This window comes from Rhinolophus hipposideros, assembly GCF_964194185.1.
Source record: "Rhinolophus hipposideros genome assembly, chromosome: X".
NCBI lineage: Eukaryota > Metazoa > Chordata > Mammalia > Chiroptera > Rhinolophidae > Rhinolophus > Rhinolophus hipposideros.
In genome coordinates this window covers 120,561,888-120,586,554 of record NC_138046.1, presented here as the reverse complement: position 1 = coordinate 120,586,554, position 24,667 = coordinate 120,561,888, and the positions used below count along the sequence as shown (strand labels likewise).

Here is a 24,667-nt window from a genome sequence, read left to right as displayed (position 1 = left end):
GAATTTGGCAATTATGAATAAAGCTGCTATAAACATCTGTGTACAGTTTTTATATGGACATACGTTTTTAACTCCTTTGGGTAAATACCAAGGGAAATGGTTATTGGATCATATGGTAAGAGTATGTTTCATTTTATGAGAAATCACCAAACTGTCTTCAAAAGTAGCTGTACCATGCTGCATTCCCACCAGTTTGCATTACTACTGCTCCACATCCTCACCAGCATTTGGTGTGGTCAATGTCCTGGATTTCAGCCATTTTAATAAGTATGCAGTGTTCTGTATGTTTTTTGTTGTTGTTGTTGTTCTGTTTTTTTTTTTTTTTTAATTTATTTCCTAGTAACAGTGTTTTTATTGTTCCTGGGGAATGGAAACTAAGTGTAAGTAGTTCTCTGTTGCTTATTCAGATTCAAATCTGCAGGTCCTGATCCTCTCCCAAATGTTTAAATGAAAAAAAAAAATCACTGACTCAACACATGTAAAGCACTTTGGGAAGTGTCTAGTGCAACATAAGCACTTTGCTATTGTCTGCTATTACTGGGATTTCTCTTGGAAATTGATCTGAAGATGAAATACTTATGATTCAGCCAGCACCTTTCCTTCTCCCTTACCAGGTATGGTGCAGCTCACCCCTGGGTCATTGTATGTTGTTAAATCAACGTGGAGCTGGGTGGGGACATGGCACACACACCAGGCCTTCTCAGTCATGCTCAAGGCATTATCAGACTTGTTATGTCTCTGGAAAGCCCAGATCTATATGTCTCCCTGGTCATCTCCCTCAGGACCCAGCTCTCTCCTGTGCTGATGACTTTAATCACAGCATCCTGTGTAGTTTGTCCCAACTCAATAAAGAGTCGGGTACCGGCAATGTATTTCTTCTTCTATCAGTTCAGTCTTGGCTTTCAGTAAGTTATTCCACTCAAACTCCTTTTAAGGGCAAATTAGAGTTGAGTCAGTGCCCTTGGGCTCGTGTGCAGCTGGCTGGATCTCTCTGCTTCCCTCCTGTTGTCTCCTCCCTCCCCACCCACACTCACAGCCTTGATGCCAGTCTCTGTGCCTTGACGCCATCAGATCAAATCTCATCTTGTCTTTTATCCCCATTTGAACTGGGAGTCACAAGAAGTTTGCACTCCCCAAGTCATTCTTCCTTTCCTGGACTTTCATCCCCACATGTGTTATGTCACCTTATCAGGGAACGTGTCCCTGCTCACTGGACTTTTCATTTCCAACCCTTCTCCCTAGTGCTCCTCTGCTTTATTTTTCTGAATTACTACCTCTTATAACTTCTTTCATTGTTTATTGTCTGTCTCGTCCCATAGAATATAACCTTTGTGAAGGCATAGACTTTGTCTTCTTCGCCATGTCTCCCTAGTGCCAGGAAGCATGCCTGGCACATGGTTGGAACTTGAAAGACCATTGTGAAACGACTCTCTACCAGTAATGGACACATGGCACTTGGGAAAAGAATCTCAGGACTTTATGCTCCCTCATCCACTTTTTTTGGGGGGAAGGATCACAACTTTTTAAAAAATTTATTAGAGTGACAATTGTTAGTGAAATTACATAGATTTCAGGTGTACAATTCTGTATTACATCATCTATAAATCCCATTGTGTGTTCACCACCCAGAGTCAGTTCTCCTTCCATCACCATATATTTGATCCCCCTTACCCTCATCTCCCTCCCCCCATCTCCCTTACCCTTTGGTAACCACTAAACTATTGTCTGTGTCTATGAGTTTTTTGTTTCTCATTTATTTGTCTTGTTCTTTTGTTGTTTTTGGTTTATATACCACATATCAGTGAAATCACATGGTTCTCTGCTTTTTCTGTCTGACTTATTTCGCGTAGCATTATAATCTCAAGATCCATCCATGTTGTCACAAATGTTCCTATATCATCTTTTCTTACCGCCAAATAGTATTCCATAGTGTATATACAACTTCTTTATCCATTCATCTATCGAAGGACATTTTGGTTGTTTCCATGTCTTGGCCACCGTAAACAAAGCTACAATGAACATTGGAGCACACGTGTCTTTATGGATAAATGTTTTCAAATTTTTTGGGTAGATACCCAGGAGAGGAATTGCTGGGTCATATGGTAATTCTATTCGTAATTTTTTGAGGAACTTCCGCACTGCCTTCCATAGCGGCTACACCAGTCTGCATTCCCACCAACAGTGTATGAGGGTTCCTTTTTCTCCACAGCCTCTCCAATACTTGTTACTATTTGTCTTGTTGATGATAGCCATTCTGACTGGGGTGAGGTGATATCTCATTGTGGATTTTATTTGCATTTCTCTGATTATTAGTGATGTTGAGCATTTTTTCATATGTCTATTGGCCATTTGTATGTCCTCTTTGGAGAAATGTCTCTTCAGGTCCTCTGCCCATTTTTCAATTGGGTTGTTTGTTTTTTTGTTGTTGAGCTTCATGAGTTCCTTGTATATTTTGGATATTAACCCCTTATCGGAGGCACTGTTTGCAAAAATCTTCTCCCATTCAGTTGGTTTCCTCTTTATTTCGTCGATGGTTTCTTTTGCTGTGCAGAAGCTTTTAAGTTTCATATAGTCCCATTCGTTTATTTTAGCTTTCACTTCCATTGCCTTTGGAGTCAAATTCATAAAATGCTCTTTGAACCCAAGTTCCATAAGTTTAGTACCTCTGTTTTCTTTTATGCAGTTTATTGTGTGAGGTCTTATGCTTAAGTCTTTGATCCATTTTGAATTAATTTTGGTACATGGTGACAGATAGCAGTCCAGTTTCATTCTTTTGCACATGGCTATCCAATTCTGCCAGCACCATTTATTGAAGAGGCTGTCTTTCCTCCATTGTATGTTTTTAGCTTCTTTGTCAAAAATTATCTGTCCATATTTATGTGGTTTTATTTCTGCGTTCTCAATTCTATTCCATTGTTCGATGTGTCTGTTTTTCTGCCAATACGATGCTGTTTTGATTATTGTAGCCCTGTAGTACAAGCTAAAGTCAGGGAGTGTGATACCTCCAGCATTGTTCTTTTTTCCTAAGATTGCTTTGGCTATTCGGGGTCTTTTGTGGTTCCAAACAAATCTGATGATTTTTTGTTCTATTTCTTTAAAAAATGCCATTGGGATTTTGATGGGGATTGCATTAAATCTGTATATTGCTCTGGGTAATATGGCCATTTTAACTTAAGAATTTGCCTCCGTTCCTTCCTTCTTTTCAGCATCAATTCCCTTTCCATTTCTGTTCAGGATCTCTGAGCTTAGTTTGCCTTTCCAATGCTGGTCAAAACTATAATGACTGTCTTCTTTAGGCTCCTCCCTCAGCCTGTCTTTTCTTCATTAAGCAGTCCCTGAAGAGATGCCTGCTCTTTTTCCCTTTTTGCATGTTTTAGAGAGGGCGGTAGAAGCAAGGGTAGGGCTGGAAGAGTGCTTTCTTTTGAAAGTCATGTAACTACAGTCAAGCCACAAAATTTGGCTTGCTTCTGAAGATCTTTTTTCTCTTAGTTTCTTTGTACTAACACAGACAGATCTGAACACCATTTGGCAGTATTCCCTGTCATTTTCTTTCCCCTTCCGTTTCCATTTCTTTTATCTGTAATCTACATTCTAGTTAAGCTCTGAAAGATTGTCTTTTTTTCAGCCCTCACTGTGAAGGTTGAATTATAGCTATCAGTTGTTTATTGCCTGCAGTGCATTCATCTATATGTGCATTTATATGTGTGTGTTTGCATGTATGAATGTGTATGCGTATGTATGCACACAGTCACACGTATAAATTACACACATACACACTCATGCATGTGTGTGCGTGCGCACACACACACACAGATATACACATGGGCCATTTTACAGAAGAGAAAACTAATATTTAGAGAGAAAGTTATGGTTAAATAACTTCTTCAAGATCACTCAGAGGGTGAAGTCAAACTTTTCAGAAGAGGAGGCTACCCTTCCTCACCTCCCATTCTCTCTTTAGTCCTACTAAACCTACTCCATTTGAAACTACTCTTAAAAGATTGCCAAATCTTGTCAATTTTCATTCATTTAAAATTTTCACTGCAAAATATTTGAATCATATAGACAAAAAGAAAATAATATCAAGAATACTCATATATTATACTATATTTGCTTCAAACTTTTTAAAGGAATAATACATTACAGATAAGGTGATATCTATTGTATACTTTTACCTGATCGTTACCACCTTCTCCCTCCCCAGATATAACTGCTTTTATGGATTTAAAAAAAATAATTCCTATGCTTGCTTTTGCGTCATTCCTATTACAGATGGATTTATAATAATATACATTTAATTTTAGATATTTTGAAACTCTTAAATAGTATCCCTCTTTGTAACAATTGCCTACTTGACACCTCTTCTTAGATATCTCAGAGTTCAAATTTAAGATATGTTTTTTTAAAAAGGAACTCTTCATTTTCCTGTCTAAACCTATGGTAGAGAGTTTCTAATGTGGTCCCCCTGTGATCCTGTTCATGCCTCCTAGTATTCACATCTTTGTGTAATCTCTTCCCCCTTGAGAGTGGGCCAGACCTGGTGACTTGCTTCTATTGAATAAAGTAGAGCAATTGTGATGGGGTGTCACCATCAAAATTAGGTTACAAAAGACTACTTCTGTCTTTCTGTGCCATTTGACATCTTTTCTCATGGCGTTGTAGTATCCCATTGTATATATGTACCACATCTTAATCATCTATTGAAGGACACTGGCTGTTTCTATGTCTTAGCCACCATGAGTAATGGTGCGGTGAACATAGGAGTACATATGTCTTTGCAAATAAATGTTTTCAAATTTTTAGGGTAGATACTCAGAAGAATGATTGCTAGGTCACATGGAAGCTCTATTCTTAATTTTTTGAGGAACCTCCATACTGTTTCCCATAGTATCTGTACCAATTTACATTCCCACCTGCAGCATAAAGGGTTCCTTTTTCTCCACAAGTTCTTCAACACTTATTTTTTGTCTTGTTGATAATAGCTGTTCTAAAAGGTATGAGGTGATACCTCATTGTGGATTTGATTTGCATTTCCCTAATAGCTAGTGAAGTTGAGCTTCTTTTCATGTATCTGTTCGCTGCTTGTATGTCTTCTTGGGAGAAGTGTCTGTTCAGGTCCCCTGTCCATTTTTTTAATTGGATTGTTGTTGAGTTGTATGAGTTCTTTATATATTTTGGATATTAGCTCCTTACTGGAGATATGGTGTGCAAATATGTCCTCCATTCAGTTGGTTGCCTCTTTATTTTTGTTGATGGTTTCCTTTGCTGTGTAGAAGCTTTTTAGTTTCTTTTTATTTTAGATATAGTCCCATTCGTTTACTTTTGCTTTTACTTCCCTTGCTTTTGAGGTGAAATTCATAAAATCCTCTCTAAGACCAAGGTCCATAAGTTTGGTACCTGTGTTTTCTTCTGTGTATTTTATTGTTTCAGGTCTTATATTTAGGTCTTTGATCCATTCTGAGTCAATTTTTGTGTATGGTGACAAATAGCAGTCTAGTTTCATTATTTTCCACTTTCTAATTTTCCCAGCACTATTTATTGAAGAGGCTTTCTTTTCTCCATTGTATAGTTTTGGCTCCTTTGTTGACAATTGTTTACCCATGTATATGTGGGTTTATTTCTGGGTTCTCAGTTCTTTTCCATTGTAAACTCTCGTTTAAAGGGTTCACCTCTTTAGGTCAGGACCACCTAGGACAGTCTCCCCTTTGAGTTTAATATAACTGATTAGGGATTTTAGTTACATCTGCAACATTTCTTTATGCTTGGCATATGATGTCTCCTAATCATGGAAGTGAATCTTCCATTACATTTACAGGTGATGTCCACATCTAAGGGGAGGTGATTACGTAGGGCATGCACGCCAAGGCACTGGGAATCTGGGAGCTATCTTAGAATTCAGCCTACTTAGAATTCCATTTGTTCATTTCTGGTCCTAACATCTGTGGGCCTCACTTTTATCATCTGTCAAATGAGAATTGTTATAAATCAAATAGAATTGTGTAGATATTAGGACTCCACTCGTAGCAGCAACTGTCTTTCTCTTTGTTCTATTATAAAGATGGAAGCCAGTCCGATATAGAGAATCATAAGAAATTGTCCAGACTTCGTGAGGCACATTGGCATTCTGGGAGTTAAATGTCATATTTTCTACATCATCTCAAAGAACAGGCTTTAGAGAAAAGTTACTGTCTGTGCATTGTAGCATCTTTCACAGCCTACTTCCAGTTCATTGCCACTGCCACTGGCACAATGCCCGCAATAAATAGAAGGGACACCCATGAACAAGATGCTCAAGTAAACCTCCAAGTGTGACTTTCTCCCCCAGGTAGATCTGTTGGTGTTTGGATTTCTTTCTAATTGTTTTGGGGTCTCTTGATTATGAGCATTAACATGGAAAGCCTCATCTTGAGCTACTCAATGCGGCCTTATTTCTTGACAACTGAAATTCCTGCAAATTCAGTATTAATTAGTAAGCCAAACAATGAAAACAGCATATATTCTCTATGGCAAATCTGGGAATGGTAAAGAAACCACAGTCATCTCACCATTCCTTAGTTACAAAAGGAATATGGACAATTCTAAGACAAACGGGCATGAAAGTGGTTAGAGAAGGCACTATCCATTAACACTGGTAAGGAGAAAAAGAAAATGAAACCCAAAGTCAAGTCAGAGCTAGCCCTTGACTTACTAGAGATGAGAAAAGACAGAATAGAGTGTTAGTTGAAACAAAGCAAAATGGCGAGAAATGAAGGCTATGTTTTGACAGCAGACATTTTCTTCTTAAGCTGCACGCCTAGTATTACTAGTATTCACTCAAAATCCAACTATCTCCTTTTCTAAGGGACCCTAACAGATATCAAAATGCTTGTGTAAACGAGTTCTGGTGAGGTACATCGATAATGTTTGTAAAATACCTACCATAATGCCTGGCAGATAATGAATGCATATAACAAATGCTAATCCATAGTAGTTGTAGAAGGAATAGTATGAGAAGTCTACAGTGCAATCTCCCCAGAGGGAAAAACTATACAGTAACACCACCAGTGCTCACAGTAATTTACAGGAGGTGTAGGGAGAGGAGGAGTGAATGCAGGAGAGCGTGTTTCAACATGCTTGGTCAGTTTTCAGTAACAGGAGTGGTTATGCTTTCTCCTAGGAGGTCAGTCTAATGGTAGAAACTAGCGAATGGAATCATGTATCATCTGTGTTTGTATGATATTGCTGTTCAGAGCAAAAAATTATTTAGAAAAAGCTTCTGAAATTAAATCTGCAAAATATTTTTGGCAGGTTAAGAAAAAAATGAGGGATAGAGCAATGTGAAGAATAAAACCTCAGAATGCTGAAGGAGACAATGTCCACAGTGGTGAATTTTCTGTGAGGCCACTGGCAAAGTGGAAAGGTTCAGTGCAGACAATGAACCAGGAGGGCAAAAGTTGAGGAGTCATTTGCTTTCGATCACTCTAGGTCACTGGTTCTCAACCAGGGGTGAACATGCACCTTGGGCAGCATTTAGCAATGTTTGGAGACATGTTTGGTTGTCACAGCTGGGGGGAGGAAAGGCAGTGTTAATGGCATCTAGTGGATGGAGACCAAGGATGCTGCCAGACACCCTAGAAGGCACAGGACAGACCCCACAAAAAGAATTATCCAGCCCTAAAAGTCAATAGCACCATGGCATGAAGCCCTGCTCTAGGTATTTCAATGGTATTATTGGATCAAGTTGAACCAGGAAATGGTACATCCATGGAGTATGTTAGTTTAGCCCCCATAGAATTAGAGTTGCAGTTCTGTTTTGCCTTTTACCTTTGTCAGAAGCCACCACTACAAATAAACATACAAAAATTTAACATGGCATGTATGATGAAAAAAAGATATTGTTCATGCCTTACATGAGATATTTAATGTTAATTTCATTGTTGGTAAGAAAAGAATACCCTTTGCTGAGGAATTTTCATGCATTTCCTGTTCAATAAGATCCATATAATAGATTTTCTTTTCCTTTTTGCCTTAGTAGCCAGGAAATTGGGGACAGAACTTGAAGCTCAATTGTGATTTTTGCATTTGAACATAATAACTGGAATAGTTTCTATCTTTCTTTTCTTTGGTTATGATTTTCTTCTTACATTTCCATTGAATTACTATTCGTATATATGAATATATATTATATGAATATTACATATCATATAATATATATTCATACATATGATTTTCTCATAACTGGACAGAAGGACCCTCCTTTGCATTATGGAGTTTCTAATCTCTTAACACAAACTTCCTGGATTATTTATATGTAAGTTATTGTGAATTCCTCCTAAGCAGTGTACCTGCATGCAGTTTTATGCATTAAGTAGATTATTGGAATGTCAGACATAGCACTTATATCTGGCAGTTGCCGCTATGGGAATCGGAAGAGAATTATGAGCAGAGAAACACAAAAGATTACCAGTCAAAGGAATTTTGAGGCCTAGTAAAGGCTGGCTACCTTCAATATAGTGCCACAAACCCATTCTGGTTTGGATTCTCTACAGCACTTGTCAGCATCTTGGTGAAGACACTGACTCTGGGTGGTGAACAAACAATGGGATTTATAGATGATGTAATACAGAATTGTACACCTGAAATCTATGTAACTTTACTAACCATTGTCAACCCAATCAATTTAATTTAAAAAAGGAACAAAATAAACAAATAAAGGTAACAGAAACAGACATATAGATACAGAGAACAAACTGATGGTTAGTATATGGTGATGGAAGGAGAACTGACTCTGGGTGCTGAACACACAATGTGACATATAGATGATGTGTTACAGAATTGCACACCTGAAACCTGTGTAACTTTACTAACCAATGTCCTCCCAATACATTTAATAAAAGTTAATAAATAAATCACAGAAATAAATTTTTTAAATTAGTGTCAGGTGTACAAAACAATGTAATAGTTAGACATTTCACCCTCACAGAGTGATAACCCCCTCTCCCAATCTACTGCCCTTCTGATATCGTATATAGCTGTTACATTTCCATTGACTCTATTCCCTATGCTGTGCTCCACATTCCATGAATATATATGTATAAAATTATGCATATACATATATATATGTATATGTGTGTGTATATATATATATACATATATATATGTATATATATATATATATATAAAATTATAGTTGACCTAAAAAGATTTTTAAAGCCTTAAAGAAAAAATAGGGAGTTGGGTTTATTAGGGCTAAAGTTTAGCTAAGTGGATTTGAAAAAAGGGGAGTGAAGGAAGGGGATTGTGGAATAAATGTCCATAAAACCAAATTAAATGGAGAAGGAAGTGAAGACAGGATGGGGGGGGTGACAGCTATGGAGAAATAGTAGAATGAACAAGGAAATAGGGGATTTCTCTAATGTCAAAAAATAGCTAATAGAAAGAACTGGAGAAAGAGGAAGTTGTGGTGGCAGGAGAGTTATCTGAGTTTAAGATTTTGGCCATGGCGAGGTTTTGCGTGAAGACGATATAAGAATGTGGCCCTGAGAGGAGGTGCAAGTGAAGCAAAGTCAGAGGCAGGTGTTTGCAGGTAAGGAAGTCAAGAATGTGAGAAAAAATGTTGTGGCATATGATGTGGCAAGTGGAAAGGTAGTCATTTTGGACTTTTATTAAAGAAGAAACACTTCCATGGAAGAAGGAGAGAGATTTAAAGGAGGACCAGGGGGACAGGAGGAAGGTGGGACAAAGCTTGGGTGGCATCACAGAGAAAGCATTTTAAAGCAAGGATCCATTTCTCAACCACACTGTTTACGAGATGCGGAGACGATGCCGATTTCACTTATGGTACTTTGAAGGAACACTTGGGAGAACAGAAGAAACAATCAGCTATTATTTCACCGTCCTGAGCAATCACTGTTAAAACATTTAAGAAGATTGCTCTAGGGGTGATGTAATCATTGGTCTGTGAGGGGACACACAACGCAGACAAGGTCATGAAGTCTTTGACCTTGGGCTATTGCGATTGGGATGGAGATGAAGATGGACACAAGCAGAATTAGCATTCAGGCGGTCAGATAATTTTCTTACCCTCTAATGCCAATTTCTGGACATTATCTGTGTTCACAGGGCCTAATAGTGTTTTCCTCTTGCCTATCCTTCATTCTGAGCTCACATTCGTCTAGCTCTTCCTCCTGCTTCCTTCTACTGGGATTTGATGTAGCTGTTTCATTTCATCTGCTATGTAATCCTGTTTTACATGAAGCATCAGGTGAAGTCACCAGTTTCACTAGGCCTTATTTTAGCACTTGGGAATAGAGTACCAATTACAATACAGTTGGGCCATTTGCCTCCACTCTTTCCGGTTCTTTCACTGGGATGGGACACTCTGCCACCATCCCAGCAAATTATTCAACAATTGGATTAGATGGACTCAGAAGAGCATGTAGGCATTACTTGAAGGGGGTTACACTGTCGTTAATTGATTTGTTTCTTTGCTGAAACCATTGTGTGTATGAGTACAAATGCATATATGTGTGCATGTGTACACACATGACTGATCAAAGCAGCCAGTGTTTGAGTGTTTCCTAGAGCCTTGTGTGTAGGCAGCACTGGCATCACTGTAAAAGTTATGCAGTGGGCTGACAACCCAAGTTGGCAGCTGTTCTCCTAAAACTGTACTTCATGAAGTCGGCATGGAAGGCAGTCAGTCTCTGGAGCAGTTTGTGCCTAGTTTTTGGCATCATTAAACTTCCGTTCTACCCAGTGTTTGCTTCGTTTGTACAATCAGGATGCTCCATTTTCAGACAATAAAAGCATTGAAAATGCTTTAATAAATAGATTTTTATTTGGCGTCAACTCCAAGTTGAACGATGAAATAGCAATATAATTATGTTTTGGAGGATGTTTTCCTCTCTTTGACCAACACTTGTAAGTAGTTTCCAAAGCTCTTTAATGCACAGTATGTTTTGTTGCTTATACAACCACACAGACTTGGTATTGTGAGCCCCAATTTATAGATGAGTAAGTTAACTTTCAGAAAGGAAAATTGAATTGCCAAAGGCTGGGTTTTAGTGACAGACGCAAGATAAAAACACTGGTTGCCTTGAAATCTAGGGATGTTTCTATTATAAGATACTAAGTTTGAACAAGGAGGTTTTTAGTGTATTTACCAGTGTGTATTGTAATAAAGTGTGTTCAACTTGAACTCACTGTACTTCAAGGTTAACACTTTATAAATGGAACTAAATCATTGGAGCTTAGGCCAGGGACTGAAAGTTTATTTATTGATCCAGTCTGGCCTCTTGGGTTTCTTGGTATTTGGTAAATGGTACATTTGTCAGTACAGTGGAAAAGCATTTTGTTTCCTCCAGAATGAAGAGCACTGCTCTTGAATTTGAAACAGAAGAAATGACTGTCCAATAGGGCTTTTGGACACAAAGCGTAAACAACAAGCTTCGTGCTGGTACAGGAAGAAAATAGGTAATTTCTGTAGAGCCCGTTTATCAACATCTACTTAAGTCTATGCCTTAACGATAATGGGAATATATGATAGTCTCTGAAAATCTGCAATTAAACATATTTTTCTGTTCCCAAACTATTTCTAATGAGGTTACTAGTGGTAAAGTGTGTTTATTTTCACGGATATTCTTTACAATGTTATAGTATTTTAATATTAAAATATATGGAATGGAATTAAATTATGAACTATAGAAGTATTTCTACCTGGATTACTTGTTAATTACCAAGGGTGAAAGATCCCTTTACCACAGAGCAATCTGATGAACAAACGATCCGAGGTAACAGCCATGATCCTAGAACAAATGAGCATCATGTGCACCCTGATAAGATGTAGCATGAGGGACACACTGTCACATCTATGGGGTACCTGCCTAAGATGCTTAACCACTGTCTATTCATGAGAGAAACATCAGGCAAGGCCAGACTGAGAGACATTCTACACCAAAATGTGCCTAGATCCTTCAAAATGGAAATAGCGTGGAAGACAAGGCAGAAGAACAGTTCCGGATTAAAGGAGTCTGGAGCAATGTGACAGCTAGATGAAATGAGTCGCATCTGGATCACAAAACCAAAATTGCTCCAAAGGATATTATTAGGAAAATTTACAAAATAAAAAGTTGAGCAAGAAAAAAAATGATATCTTTACAAATAATTGAGAACGTTTTGACACATCTTTAGAAATAATATGAATTGATTTGAATGTTATTTTGAAAACAGTCTCGAGCTAAGAAATGAACAGCTTGCACAGACGCCTTTGAGCTTGCTTCATTATTTCCAAATGCAATAAAAATAAGAAATTCTTCCCATTTCAAGGGAAACAAACTTATTACAGAACCCTGTTTCAGCTCAGGCATTATCTAGCTCACACAGCCCAATTGCACTTGCATAGAATTTTAAGATTTAGGTAGAGTTTCTTTATTTTGATTTGTTTACCTGTTTTAATTTTTTTTCAGTAATTTGAAAGACATTTTATTTTTATGTACGAAGATTCTAAAACGGCCATCCAGGCACCATTGGCACAGTAGTGTGGGGAAGTAGATTAATTTATAGACTCCTCAATTTTCATATTTCACCATTTGCTATTCCACTTCCACAGCTGGCAGAGTATCTGAGTTTGGCCAAGCATCTTTGTTAGAAACCATTTGTGTATTTGTTATGTACATTTCCTAAGCAGCTATGAGATTATGGCCCTTTGTTGGGTTTGGGGACTATACAGATAAATTACACCATGTTTATCTCCTCACACAGGCAATGCATTGATTTATGGAACTTCTAGGTAATTCTCCAATGTTCTCAGCTGGATTACAGGTAAATATTTAGAGTTTTTAGTATGAGAGGAAGAGGAGGCCTATTTCTAAAGCTGTGTTTTCCCATGAGGAATATTTTTGTCAATAGTCTTTTATCCCTTTTGTTCTTATTTATTTTGGATGCACTTGGACAAATGTATATAGTCATGTAACCACCATTGCAATCAAGATATAAAACATTTCCATCATGCCAAAAAGTTCCCTCAGTTTCCTTTACACCTATCTCCTTTTCCCCTCACTATGGTCCCTGATTTGATTTCTGTCCTTAACTATTTTGCATTGTCCAGTGTGTGATATAAATGGAATCATGCAGTGTGTGACCTTTTGCGGGGGTCCATGTTTTTGTATGTATCAGTAGTTCCTTTTTATTGCTGAATACTATCTCATTGGTATGGGTATATAATTTGTTTATCCATTCACCAATTGATGGTGTGTTTGCGTTTCCAGTTTTTGACTGATGATGAATAAATGCATTATAAACATTCATATGCCAGTCTTTTTTAACATATGATTTCGTCTCTCAGGTAATATCTAGGAGTGGGATTTCTGGGATGTATATTAAATGTATGTTTAAGTTTTTAATTCATGTTCAGTTGTTTGCCAAGGTGGCTGAGCCACCTTGCATTCCCACTAACAATGTATGAGATTTCCAGTTCCATGTCCAGCCTAGCACTTGGTATTTCAGCCTTTTTTCATTTCAGTCATTCTGGAAGATTTGGTATAACATTGTGATCTTAATTTTCCATCCAAATATCCTTTGTTAGCGCCTTTATTTGAGTTGCAATAGTTTCTTATGTATTCTAGATACAAACCCTTTAACAGATCATGGGTTTTGGAAGCATTTTCTCCCAGGTCTGTGGAAGGCCACTTCATTTTCTTAACAGTGTCATTTGTGGAGCAGAAGTTTGATGAAGTCTAACTTACCAATTTTTGTTTTAGTGTGTGATTTTTATGTCTATATCTAATAAATCACTGCCTACCTTCACAAAGGCATTCTCCTATGTTTTCTAGAAGATTTAGTTTCAGCTCTTATATTTAGGTCTATCATCGAAATGTCTTAGGAATTTGTCTGTTTCAACTAATTTGCATAATATGTTGGTGTAAATTTGTTCATCATATTTTCTTATAATCCATTTAACTTCCCTAGAGTTGGTAGTGATATCCAATCTTTCATTTTTGAGTGTGACAATTTGTTTCTTCTTGTTTTGGTCAGGCTGACTAGAAATTTACCAATTTTAGTGATTTATTTTCTTTGTTTCTCTGTTTTCTACTTGATTGATTTCCCCTTTGATCTTTATGATTTCTTTTCTGCTTGCTTTGGATCTAATTTCTCCTTTTTTCTAATTTCTTAATGTAGAAACAGATTATTGGTTTAAGACCTTTCTTTTTTCCTAATATAGGCCTTTGGAACTATAAATTATCCCTAAGTACTACATTACCTACATCTAAAAATTTTTCATACATGTAATTTTGTCTTAATTCAGTTCAAATACTTTCAATTCCCTTTGTGATTTCTTCTTTACTTATATAGTATTTAGAAAATACTGTTTAATTTCCAAATATTTGGTGATTTCCTAAATTCTTTTCTGTTGTTATTTTCTAACTTAATACCATTGTGGTTGGAGAACATACTTTAAATCATTCAATATTTTTTCAATTTATTGGCACCTGTTTTGAGAAATAGAATATGGTCCATTCTGAGGAATATTGAATGTGTACTTGAAGAAAAATGTGTATTACGCTCTTTTGAGTGGAGTGCTCTATAAATGTTAATTAGGTGTATGGTCGCAGCTCTCTGTTCATTTTTGTCCCCCTAATTTTAATTTTTGTCCTGGATGTATAGATGCCACCGCTTTGTCTGCGTAACTTAACACTCAGACAATGACTGGGCAGAGGTTGTGCTCAAACACTTCAAGCCATTTGGCTGTCACACTCTGCCAATGAATTTGTTGTGTGGGTTGGGAGCACATAAAGAGTTCAAGTGATTTTAAAATCAGCCTCAGCTTTCACTTTCCGCTGGACCCTTTTAGCTCTCCTTGCCCATACATGTAATTTTCCCAGTCAGAGATGTGGAGAGATTTCCTTGCAGTTCTAAGGTGATTTCATTTCCAGGACCATTTCCTTGTGAAATTTCTGCCTGGCTTCTCATTGGCCCTGAAGGCGGAGGCCAGCGGGGCTTGGGTTTTCTCCTTTTGTTTCCTACTGAGTTACTACTTTTTCTGACAACGTTGCTGGGACTGGATTTTCAGCTTTGCTCCAAACCAAGTCAACTCTCTCTGGCAGGGAAGTGGCTGGTTTTCAGTGGCTAGCACCAAACCTAGACGACCATCATTCCAGTCTACTAAACCAGGCGGTGGGGTTGGGGGCAGACCCTGCAGGCAGGTCGCGAACTCCCACAGTTCTTGCCTGAAGTAAGGGGAGCTTTTCATGACTCAGTGCTTCTCCGTTTGCCTTTTGCCTTTGGTCAATGTTTGCAGCTCTGAAAGGTTGTTAGTGATCATTTTTTTCCACCTTTAGATGTGTTTGTTGGAGAGAGGATTTGTTAGAATCTTCACTGTCATAAATGGAAGTTCTGCCACTTACAAGGATTTTGAAAGAAAAATGTATGCTTTTTTTGTGGTGAAAGAAATGATATATGGCTAAGTTAGTGAGCTAATGATGAAAGCCTGCAATTCAAACAAGAGGATAATTGAGATTGATAAAGATGTAAATTTGAAAGTAAATCCAATATCAAGTTTAAGAAAAAGAAAAGTTAAAAGCTTCTGAAAGAATTGTCTTTGGTAATCTGTTGTGTGGCTGGCTATAAAAGAGAAAGGCATTTAATATATTGTAATGATGCAGAAAAAGAATTTAATTATGTTAAAAAAATGAGAGTTGAAAGAGACCTCAGTTATTCTCTAATCCAGTAGTCTCCGAACACTGAGCTATGGATTATTAGGGCCTTTGGGACCTGTGAAATTTTTTTCCCAGTCTGTAGCACAATTAAAAAAAAAAAAAAAGTAACAATTTAACATGCTTTTCATAAAGCTAAATGTAATTAATTTAAAGGACTACGGTTTAACCAACATAGCATTGTTTTCCTACATTTTGGTGTTAAAATGCTCTTTCTCTTCTATGAAATGGTAGTAATAGATAAATATGCATACCATGTTCTTATTAAGCAAAATTAAAAATTTTTCACTGCATTTTATTCTCTAGTATTTTAAAAATTTACTGCAGGTCCTGAGAAATCAAATGTTTTACTCAGTTTCACTGTTATTTTAAGAGGATATGAGAATATGGTTTGTCTTCATAAGAAAGGCTTTTTATTTAACTGACAGGAAAAATGAATTACTGCTTTTCCTTCTCTGTAATTTAGCTGTTTGAGTTAACTTTTACCAGTTTTCTGAATGATCAAACATTACTTGAGCTTGGGAAAAAATTTACCCATAGTTCTTAAATCTTTCTTTTTAAAATCAATTTAACAATAATTGGATGACTTTATAATTGGCCGTCCAGAATCATACTCATGTATTTCTAGGTGTTGGCTTCATTGGTCGAGTTAGGAGAAATAGGAAAGTGAATAACGAATGCTCAAATGAGAGAGAAAAACAAAAGTTTGCAGTGCACTGATAAGTGCTAGAAGGAGTATGTGCAAAGGGTAAACTGAGTTCAGATGACAGACGCAGTAACATTGGACAGTTCAGGGGAGGAGTCTATGAGGAGGTAACCAATTTGAGCTGGATTTTGAATGATGAGTAGAGTTTTTCTATGCCACCTCTGTAGTATCAGACATGGATGAGTCATTTAAGCATTTCAGCTTTCAATGATAGAAATCCTAGTTCTAAAATTCTGCTCTCAGATCAAGGCAGACACAACCATTTTATTAGATCAGTAAATTGGAGGCTGTGGTCCCATGTACCATGAGCTCTCTAACTTGTCCCGAAGTGATACAAGAAGAGACTTCTCTTGGCCAGTTTGTGTGCTGGGAAAATTGCTCTGGAAACAAAAGTATCCTTTCTAAATTAGTGATTATTAATGCTGCATAGTTTAATAAAAATAACAAATACAGACATCACTTTCTATGTATTAGAAAATGCTCTAAATCAGGGGTTGGCAAACCTTTGCCTGTGGGCTGGATCTGGCCTGCTGCCTGTTCTCAGACAGCCTGAGAGCTAAGCATGATTTTTATATTTTTAAATATTGAAAAAGAAATAAGAATATTTACTGATACTTATAAATGATGTAAAATTTAGATTTCAATGTCCATAATAAACTTTTAGTGGAGTACAAGCATACTCATTCATTTAGGAGTATGAGTACATGCAGTTTTCATGCTAAAACAGCAGAACTGAGTAGCTGCAATGGAGACCGTATGGGCTGCAAAACCTAAATATTTAATACCTGATCCTTTGTAGAAAAATTGTGCCAGCCATATTCTAAACTCATAATAAGGAATCCTTTTGAGGCCTAGGTTGAAGAAATTTTTCTCCAAATATGTTTTGTGTTTACTCGCAGGATTACTACCATTCAGTAACCTCCTTTTATTATTTTTCTTTGTTTGGGTTCTAGGGACATTATAAACAGGGAACCATTTTTACTTATTTGTCCTTTCCCGGCTTAAAGGGTCCTAGATCACATCAACATTAAACGTCTGAACCCGAAATTCATGTGAGGGCTGGTGTGTGTGTTCCAATTCCAGAGGGAGACTTCTGTTTTTCACTGTGGGAGCCCATGTTGAGATGGGCACATTACCCTACATCTCATAGCCAGTGTGGGAATTTTTTTTCTAGACTATTCTTTTGCTCAGGTCTGTAGTCCTTCAAGGGTCCTTGGCAAGAAGGGAATTAAACTCAGAATTGAGATTTAAGAAGGAAAATTGAGTAAATATCACTAAACAGGTGGGTAAATCTAAATATTACGACTAAATGAGATAATGTTAATGTCCAAAATTTAGGGGCAAAAAAAGCAAGGGGAAAATAAATGAATAGGCTACAGCAACATGTAAAGTGGATGAGGGTATTTTCAGAGTTAAATTGCAGTAAGGTTTCTGCATTCTTGGGAAGAGATAGACATATTGATTAAATTGAGGCAAAATATACTTTGATTCAAATTGCTATTAGGAATAAAGAGGATCATGGCATAATGAAAAAAGATACATGTTCACCTCAAGATATATACTTTACTTTATCTGAACTTTTATGATAAAGTAAGTACATAACCTTAAATATATATGAAGCAGCTATTTACAGAATTACTGTGAGTAACCAACAAATCCACAGTGGTAGGTTTTAACACACCATATTTTTGTAATATTTTATTCAGGTGGGTGATAGGTACACAAGTATTTTTTATAATAAATGTCATACTTTTGGGGTAGATGAGTAACAAAGGAAACCTTACTACAGAAGTAAGGTTTGGGCATGTGTGATGGATGCTAATTTAGAAAGAAAACTGTTGTACAAAACCTCATGTGGTGGTGGTGGTGATGAAATGTTATAGATACCACAAGCATCCAAAGAACCAACCGACCAACCATCCGTGAACTCAGTAAATGCCCAATGTTGTACCAATTACTAGAGCTGTTAAAGTGATCAAAAAGAAATAAGCCCCATTCCCTTTCCTCTAAAATCAGGAAAAAAGGAATGTAGGAAACTAAACAGTTATAGCACCATGTTAGTTGAGAGATATTCTAAATGCTCCAGAACAGGGAAAAAGGAAGTAATAACTTGGTCAGTGGAGGCAAGTTTCAGCTGTGTTAAATATAGAGAATATAGAACAACTTTTTTCATTAAATTGAGCCAATAATTTTGTTAATTAATCATTTAGACATATTTTATGGTATGTTTCAAAGATAGTTTTAATTTTTTGAACCATATAAGATATATCGAGTTAACACAGTGGTAAGGTCCAATTGCTTTGTGCCATTTAGATGACTTGTGCTAAATAAGGATACCAACATTTTTCCAGGCTCCATATTCTTGAGGTAATTTCTTGCAGTTGGTGGTAGATTCAAATGAATCCTTTGTAAATCACTGTCAGATTTACAGAGAAGGGAAGCTTATAAAAGTGTTTCTTGTGGTCATTAAATACCTTTTGTCTTTTGCCTAGAGCTTGGTATATTGATGGTCTAACCAACACATCGAAGAAATGTATAGGGTTGTAACTTTAATCTTACCCAGAGAGAGAATTAGAAGGGAGTGGGGAGGAGAGGACATCTTAGTACTCACATAATGTCTTTACACTATTTCCACAAATTAATTGCTTGGTGATTGTCTGGATGGGTAAAGAAATATATACTTTGGCTCCCACAGCAAAATGGGTATAGTAGAAAAGCACTGAATTGAAAACCAAGGAGCATGAACTCTGTTGTCTTGTTAGTTGTGTCACTCTGTGACATGGATAATCAGTCAACCATTCCAAAGCAATCTTTGAATATCCAGGTGTCTTTACCCCACAGCTTTTCAATGACCACGTAGGCAGTGTCTCTCTCCCCCCAACTCCCCCTATTCCAATATTTTGGGTTCTTTACAAATCTCTCACTTAAGGGTGTTCTCTCAATTACTTTATTTTAAACAACCACCAACAAAAAAAGCACCTATAATAAATGAAAAATTCTCTAATATTAATATTAATAAATCTCTACTACAGCAGTATTTGGGACCAAGAACCAAATATTAAGGCAGGTAGACAAGTGTTTAAGGGAAACAAAAAGGTAAGACGGTAGTCAATATAAAGGTGTTCTGAACTTGGACCATATCTTTTCTGGCTAAATCTATGACATATTTCAAGATTCAGGATTCTTATAAAACACTGCTAAGAATTAAACTGAAGTTACAGATGCAGGTGGGAAACAGTTTCATGTGGGAGCAAAGCTCACTCAAAGCCTACACATCACAAATGAAAAAGGCAAGAAGAAAACCTTTAGGTGAACAACATAACTGTGGCCAGTTCTTAATTGTAAGTGTCTTTAAACTGTTGATGATGACACTTAAATAACAGATGAATTGCCACTGAATTCCAATTATGGCCTCTGGGGTGAGGGGCATGACTGTTTGCACTTGCAGACACATAGACAGTGGTTTAAAGGAAAAGCATGTGGGAAGATGACAGATATCTCCCACAGGCCAGTATCCTCCCTCTGCTCCCCAGACCTGTCCTCAGTATTATGTTTGATTTGTCCTGGTTCCTCACAACTTTGTTCAGTTTCTTAAAATTCCAATTGAGACATGCACCCCTCTTCCATTCTCATTATATTGTTCTTCTCATCTTATTCCCACCTCCATATAATTTACTGTTTTATTATGTTTATTGTTTGTGTTTGCCTCTTCTCCCTAGAATGAGGGTATCTATTTTCATTTGGTCACCGTCTTCATTTTGGTTACCATCTGGTCAGGAAATATTTGTTAAATTGAGCTTAATTAACTCTGATCAGATGAAAATGGAAAGGTTTTCATTGGCACAGATCTCACTTCCAAGAAGCAAATGGAAAAATGAGTACATATCAGAAAAAATATTAACCTAGTAAAACATGTTTTATATTGAAAAAAGTTATAAAGCTGTGATGTGACAAGTCATAATTTATTAATGTATAGATGTTTCCAGTCTCTCTGCCTGAGCTTACCCAAAGAAGAAAGGAATTTGCCACCCTTATCAAAGAGTTTCTTATGGGTTTTTGGATTGAACCAGAAAACAGTAGAGGAAGATGAGGCCTAAGGGCTTGAGGCAGGAGAGCAGGGAGAGATGTGGTTAAAATAAGCTACATTTGTATCAACCCAGTTGCCTTTTTTTCATAAAGGCCACAGACTTTTTCCACCATCTTTCCATGCTGCCATCTTTCCATGGTGTGCATGAATGTCCCTGCTGATGCTCTCAAGAGTATCAACAATGCTGACGAGAGGCAAACAGCAGATTCTTATTAGACTGTTCCCCAAAGTCATCATCCGGTTCCTCACTGTGATGATGAGGCACGGCTACATCGGTGAATTTGAAATCACTGATGATCCCAGAGCTGGGAAAATTGTTGTGAACCTCACGAGCAGGTTAAACAAGGGTGGAGTGATCAGCCTCAGATTTGATATTCAAATCAAAGGTCTATAAAAATGGCAGAATAAGCTGCTCCTGTCCCTTCAGTTTGGTTTCATTGTCCTGACAACCTCAACTGGCATCATGGACCACGAAGAAGCAAGACGAAAACACAAAGGAGGGATAATTCTGGGTCTCTTTTTCTAGGGATGTAATACAATGTGCAAATAATCCTCAATGGACCGTTTTTTAAAAAGGCTACAGAGCTGGAAGAAGGGTAGTGAATTAAGAGAGGGTGGTGGGGGGGGAGTATGATTCATGCTTCTGGCGGGGGGGTTAGGACTTGAATCTGATTCGATGTTTAGAAGATGTATAATTAAACATTTTATAAATTAGATGAGAAATGCAATATTTTAATCTATTTGTTTGGACCTTGTGGGTTCAGGATTCATAGGGGGTATAGTGAATAAAAGAAAAGAGAAATTCCCCAATTCTTTTTAATGGCTATATAACATTCTATGATAGGAATATACCAACATTTATTTAGCAATTCCCATCTTGATGAGTACATTGGGGTGTTTCTATGTTTTATTATAACAAATAATGTAACGATCCTTATATATTTTAGCAATTGTGTAATTATGTCTATTCAAATGCCTCCTACAAATTACGGTATAAAATAGTAAAAAACTTATTTGTAAATTATGTTTTTTGGCCACTGTGAAAGTTTAATTTCTAGTAGCTATTTTTCGAAAAAATATTTTGATACTATATAATTCTTTGAAGCAAAGAATACAAACACTACACAGTAGTTGAATGGTAAATTAGTGTGTACATAATGAAGACAGGCATTTATTTTAATTATCCAAAATTTGGCAGATGTCCCTTCTGCTTTCATTTGACAATTAGTTACGTTACTGTTGATGGTGTTTTTGAACAGAGTTTAATTTAGTCTCATCAGCATCACTGAAAACAATCAAAATCAGAATTACTCTTTTTAGTTAGTTTTCTTGTGTCATTTCTTATCAGTCATAAATGGAATATATTTAAATATTTAGAACATAAATTTTGATTTGGGTATACTGTCCTGTTATGATGCATTTTAAGAGGTGGTAGAATACAGAAATCTGATCTCTTCTCACCAAGCATTGTTGGGGCCTGAGATGTTCAAAGAGAATGAATATCTAGACGTAATAATTGTGGTTTACCTTTTCAAGGGCTCAAATAGTTTAACCATTTCAGTGGAAGTCATCCTAAATCAGCATTAGTCACTACCTACAGTATTAGTTCCCTATTGAGTACACCAACAATGGCTTGAAACAGCACACATTTAGTTTCTCACAGTTTCTGTGGGTCAGGAGTCCAGGCCAGGATTTGCTGAGTGCTCTTCTCCGGCCCTTTGGAAGGCTGCAATCAAGAGGGTGGAGATTATGGAGGCCATGTTAGAATTCTGCCTTACCGTGCCTTACAGAGACCATATAATGCTTCATTTAGTAATTTTTGAAAATGCAGGAATAATATTAGGAATATCCACTCCTATTCTTTGCTATTACACTGATATTAGAATTGTCAATATCAGCTTTTGGGTTATGGTGACAATCAGTTCTCCTGGCTCTGTCTTTTTATCTTTGCTTTAGAGATGGTTTCCTGATGCCTGAGTTTACCAGACTGTTTATCACTAGATAAATAAAACTTCTTTTTCTGGGGCTGGTAGGAAAGGTCTTTCAAAACCTAGAATGTCAGCCTGCTTCCTCTTACAGTATTTCTGTAAATCTCTTACATTGCTTTCCTCTCACCATGTCAAATCTTTCCTACCAATGGTTTCAGTAAAATAAAATTACAGGCGGTGTCACCTGTCATTCACAAGCAGAAATTACTTCAAGAAATATTGTCCTCACCTGAAACTAATAAAAATATTAAAATTAAAAAAGAAATATTGTCGTAAAGCAGAAGGACTATATTTCATATAAGACCCAATCATCAAATAAAATGACTTTAAGATCATTGAAGGGTAAGATGGAAAATAAATACTAATAAATAACAATGGTATATTATGATGTGTCACACCATTTTTCATGAACTGGTTTCGTAAATAATTTTTATAAAGTATAATACACAGGGTTGCTTAGTATTAGTGGTATAAAAACACATTTGCCCTACAAATGGGAATGTCTTTTGGCTTAACATTTCTGAAGAGTGGGCCACAGATTCACTTTAAAAGTGTTTATACCCTTCAACCCTATAATTCAAGCTTTTAGTTTATCCAAAGAAAATCATCAATTTTCCAACCAAAGAATTTTGTACAAATGTTTCTTATTTATCACGAGACAAATGTAAAGGTCATGAAACTAAAATGTCTAATTACATATCATGGTTAAATTAAATGATTGTGTGTTATAGCATTTTAAAGTCATAAGAAGATGCCTTTAGAGAATATTTCATGACAAAGTAAAATCTTCAGCATTTCACTGGTTCACTGATTTTTCAACCCATGACAATTTTACACACACTCCCTCACCACCAGGAGGTATTTTGCAATAGCTGGAGACATTTTCAGTTGTCAGAAGTGGGACAGGGCCACTACTGGCACCTAGTGAGGAGAGGCCAGGGATACTGCTGAACATCCTAAATGCATAGGACGGTCTCTCACAACAGAAAAATTATCCAACCCAATAGTCAATAACGCCAGTCAGTAGCACTGGGGTGGAAAAACTCTGCACTAAATGAAAGTAATGTACAAACCTATAGTAAATGTGAGTCCAACACAGTCCTAACTGTGTTCCTAACTCTCTCTCTATCATGTTAAATTGGTTTTTACTTTCCAGTTACAGTTGACATTCAGTATTATTTTATATTAGTTTTAGGTGTACAGCATAGTGGTTAGACATTTATAGAATTTATGCAATGATCCCCTGATTAGCATAGTATCCACCTGGCACTATGCATAGTTATTACCATAGTATTGACTAAATTCCCTATGCTGTACTTTATATCCCCATGACTATTTTGTAACTACCAATTTGTACTTCTTAGCTCCTTCCCGTTTTCTCCCCAGCGCCCCAACCCCCTTCCAACTGGCAACTATCAGTTTGTTCTCTGTATCTATGAGCCTGTTTCTGTTTTGTATGTTCATTTATTTTGTTCTTTAGATTCCACATATAAGTGAGATCATATGGTGTTTGTTTTTCTCTGTCTCATTTATTTCACTTAGGATAATATCTTTTAGGTCCATCCATGTTGTTGCAGATGGCAAAATTTCATTCTTTTTTATGGCCAAGTAATATTCGTGTGTGTGTGTGTGTGTGTGTGTGTGTGTGTGTGTGTGTATCTCAAAATCACTTTATCCATTCATCTATTAATGGACACTAAGGTTACTTCCATATCTTGACAATTGTAAGTAGCACTGCAGTGAACATAGGGGTGCCTATATCTTTTCAAATTAGTGTTGTGGATTTCTTCAGATAAATACCCAATAGTGGAATTGCTGGGTCATAAGGTAGTTCTATTTTTAATTTATTGAGGAAATAATTTATTGAGGATACTGTTTTCCATAGTGGCTGCACCAACCTGCAATCCCACCAACAATGCATACGGGTTCTCTTTTCTCCATATCCTCACCAACACTTGTTATTTGTTGATTTATTGATTATATTTATTGATGATGGCAGGTGTGAGGTGATATCTCACTGTGGTTTTAATTTGCATTTCTCTGATGGTTAATAACATTGAGCATCTTTTCATGTGTCTATTAGCCATTTGTATGTCCTCTTTGGAGAAATGCCTATTCAGGTCCTCTGCCCATTTTTAAATTGGGTTGTTTGTATTTTTGGTGATGAGTTTTATGAGTTCTTTATAAATTTTGA

At 36.8% G+C, this 24,667-nt stretch overlaps 1 protein-coding gene and 1 pseudogene across 2 annotated transcripts in view; both read left to right on the top strand.

Moving 5' to 3' along the window:
- The window catches only part of FRMPD4 (FERM and PDZ domain containing 4), a 750,657-nt gene that overhangs the window by 153,627 nt on the left and 572,363 nt on the right, over window positions 1–24,667 (top strand). The window lies entirely within an intron of this gene.
- Window positions 20,592–21,011, top strand: LOC308495395 (small ribosomal subunit protein uS8-like; annotated as a pseudogene). The gene has a single exon. The product of its transcript is annotated as a small ribosomal subunit protein uS8-like (transcript).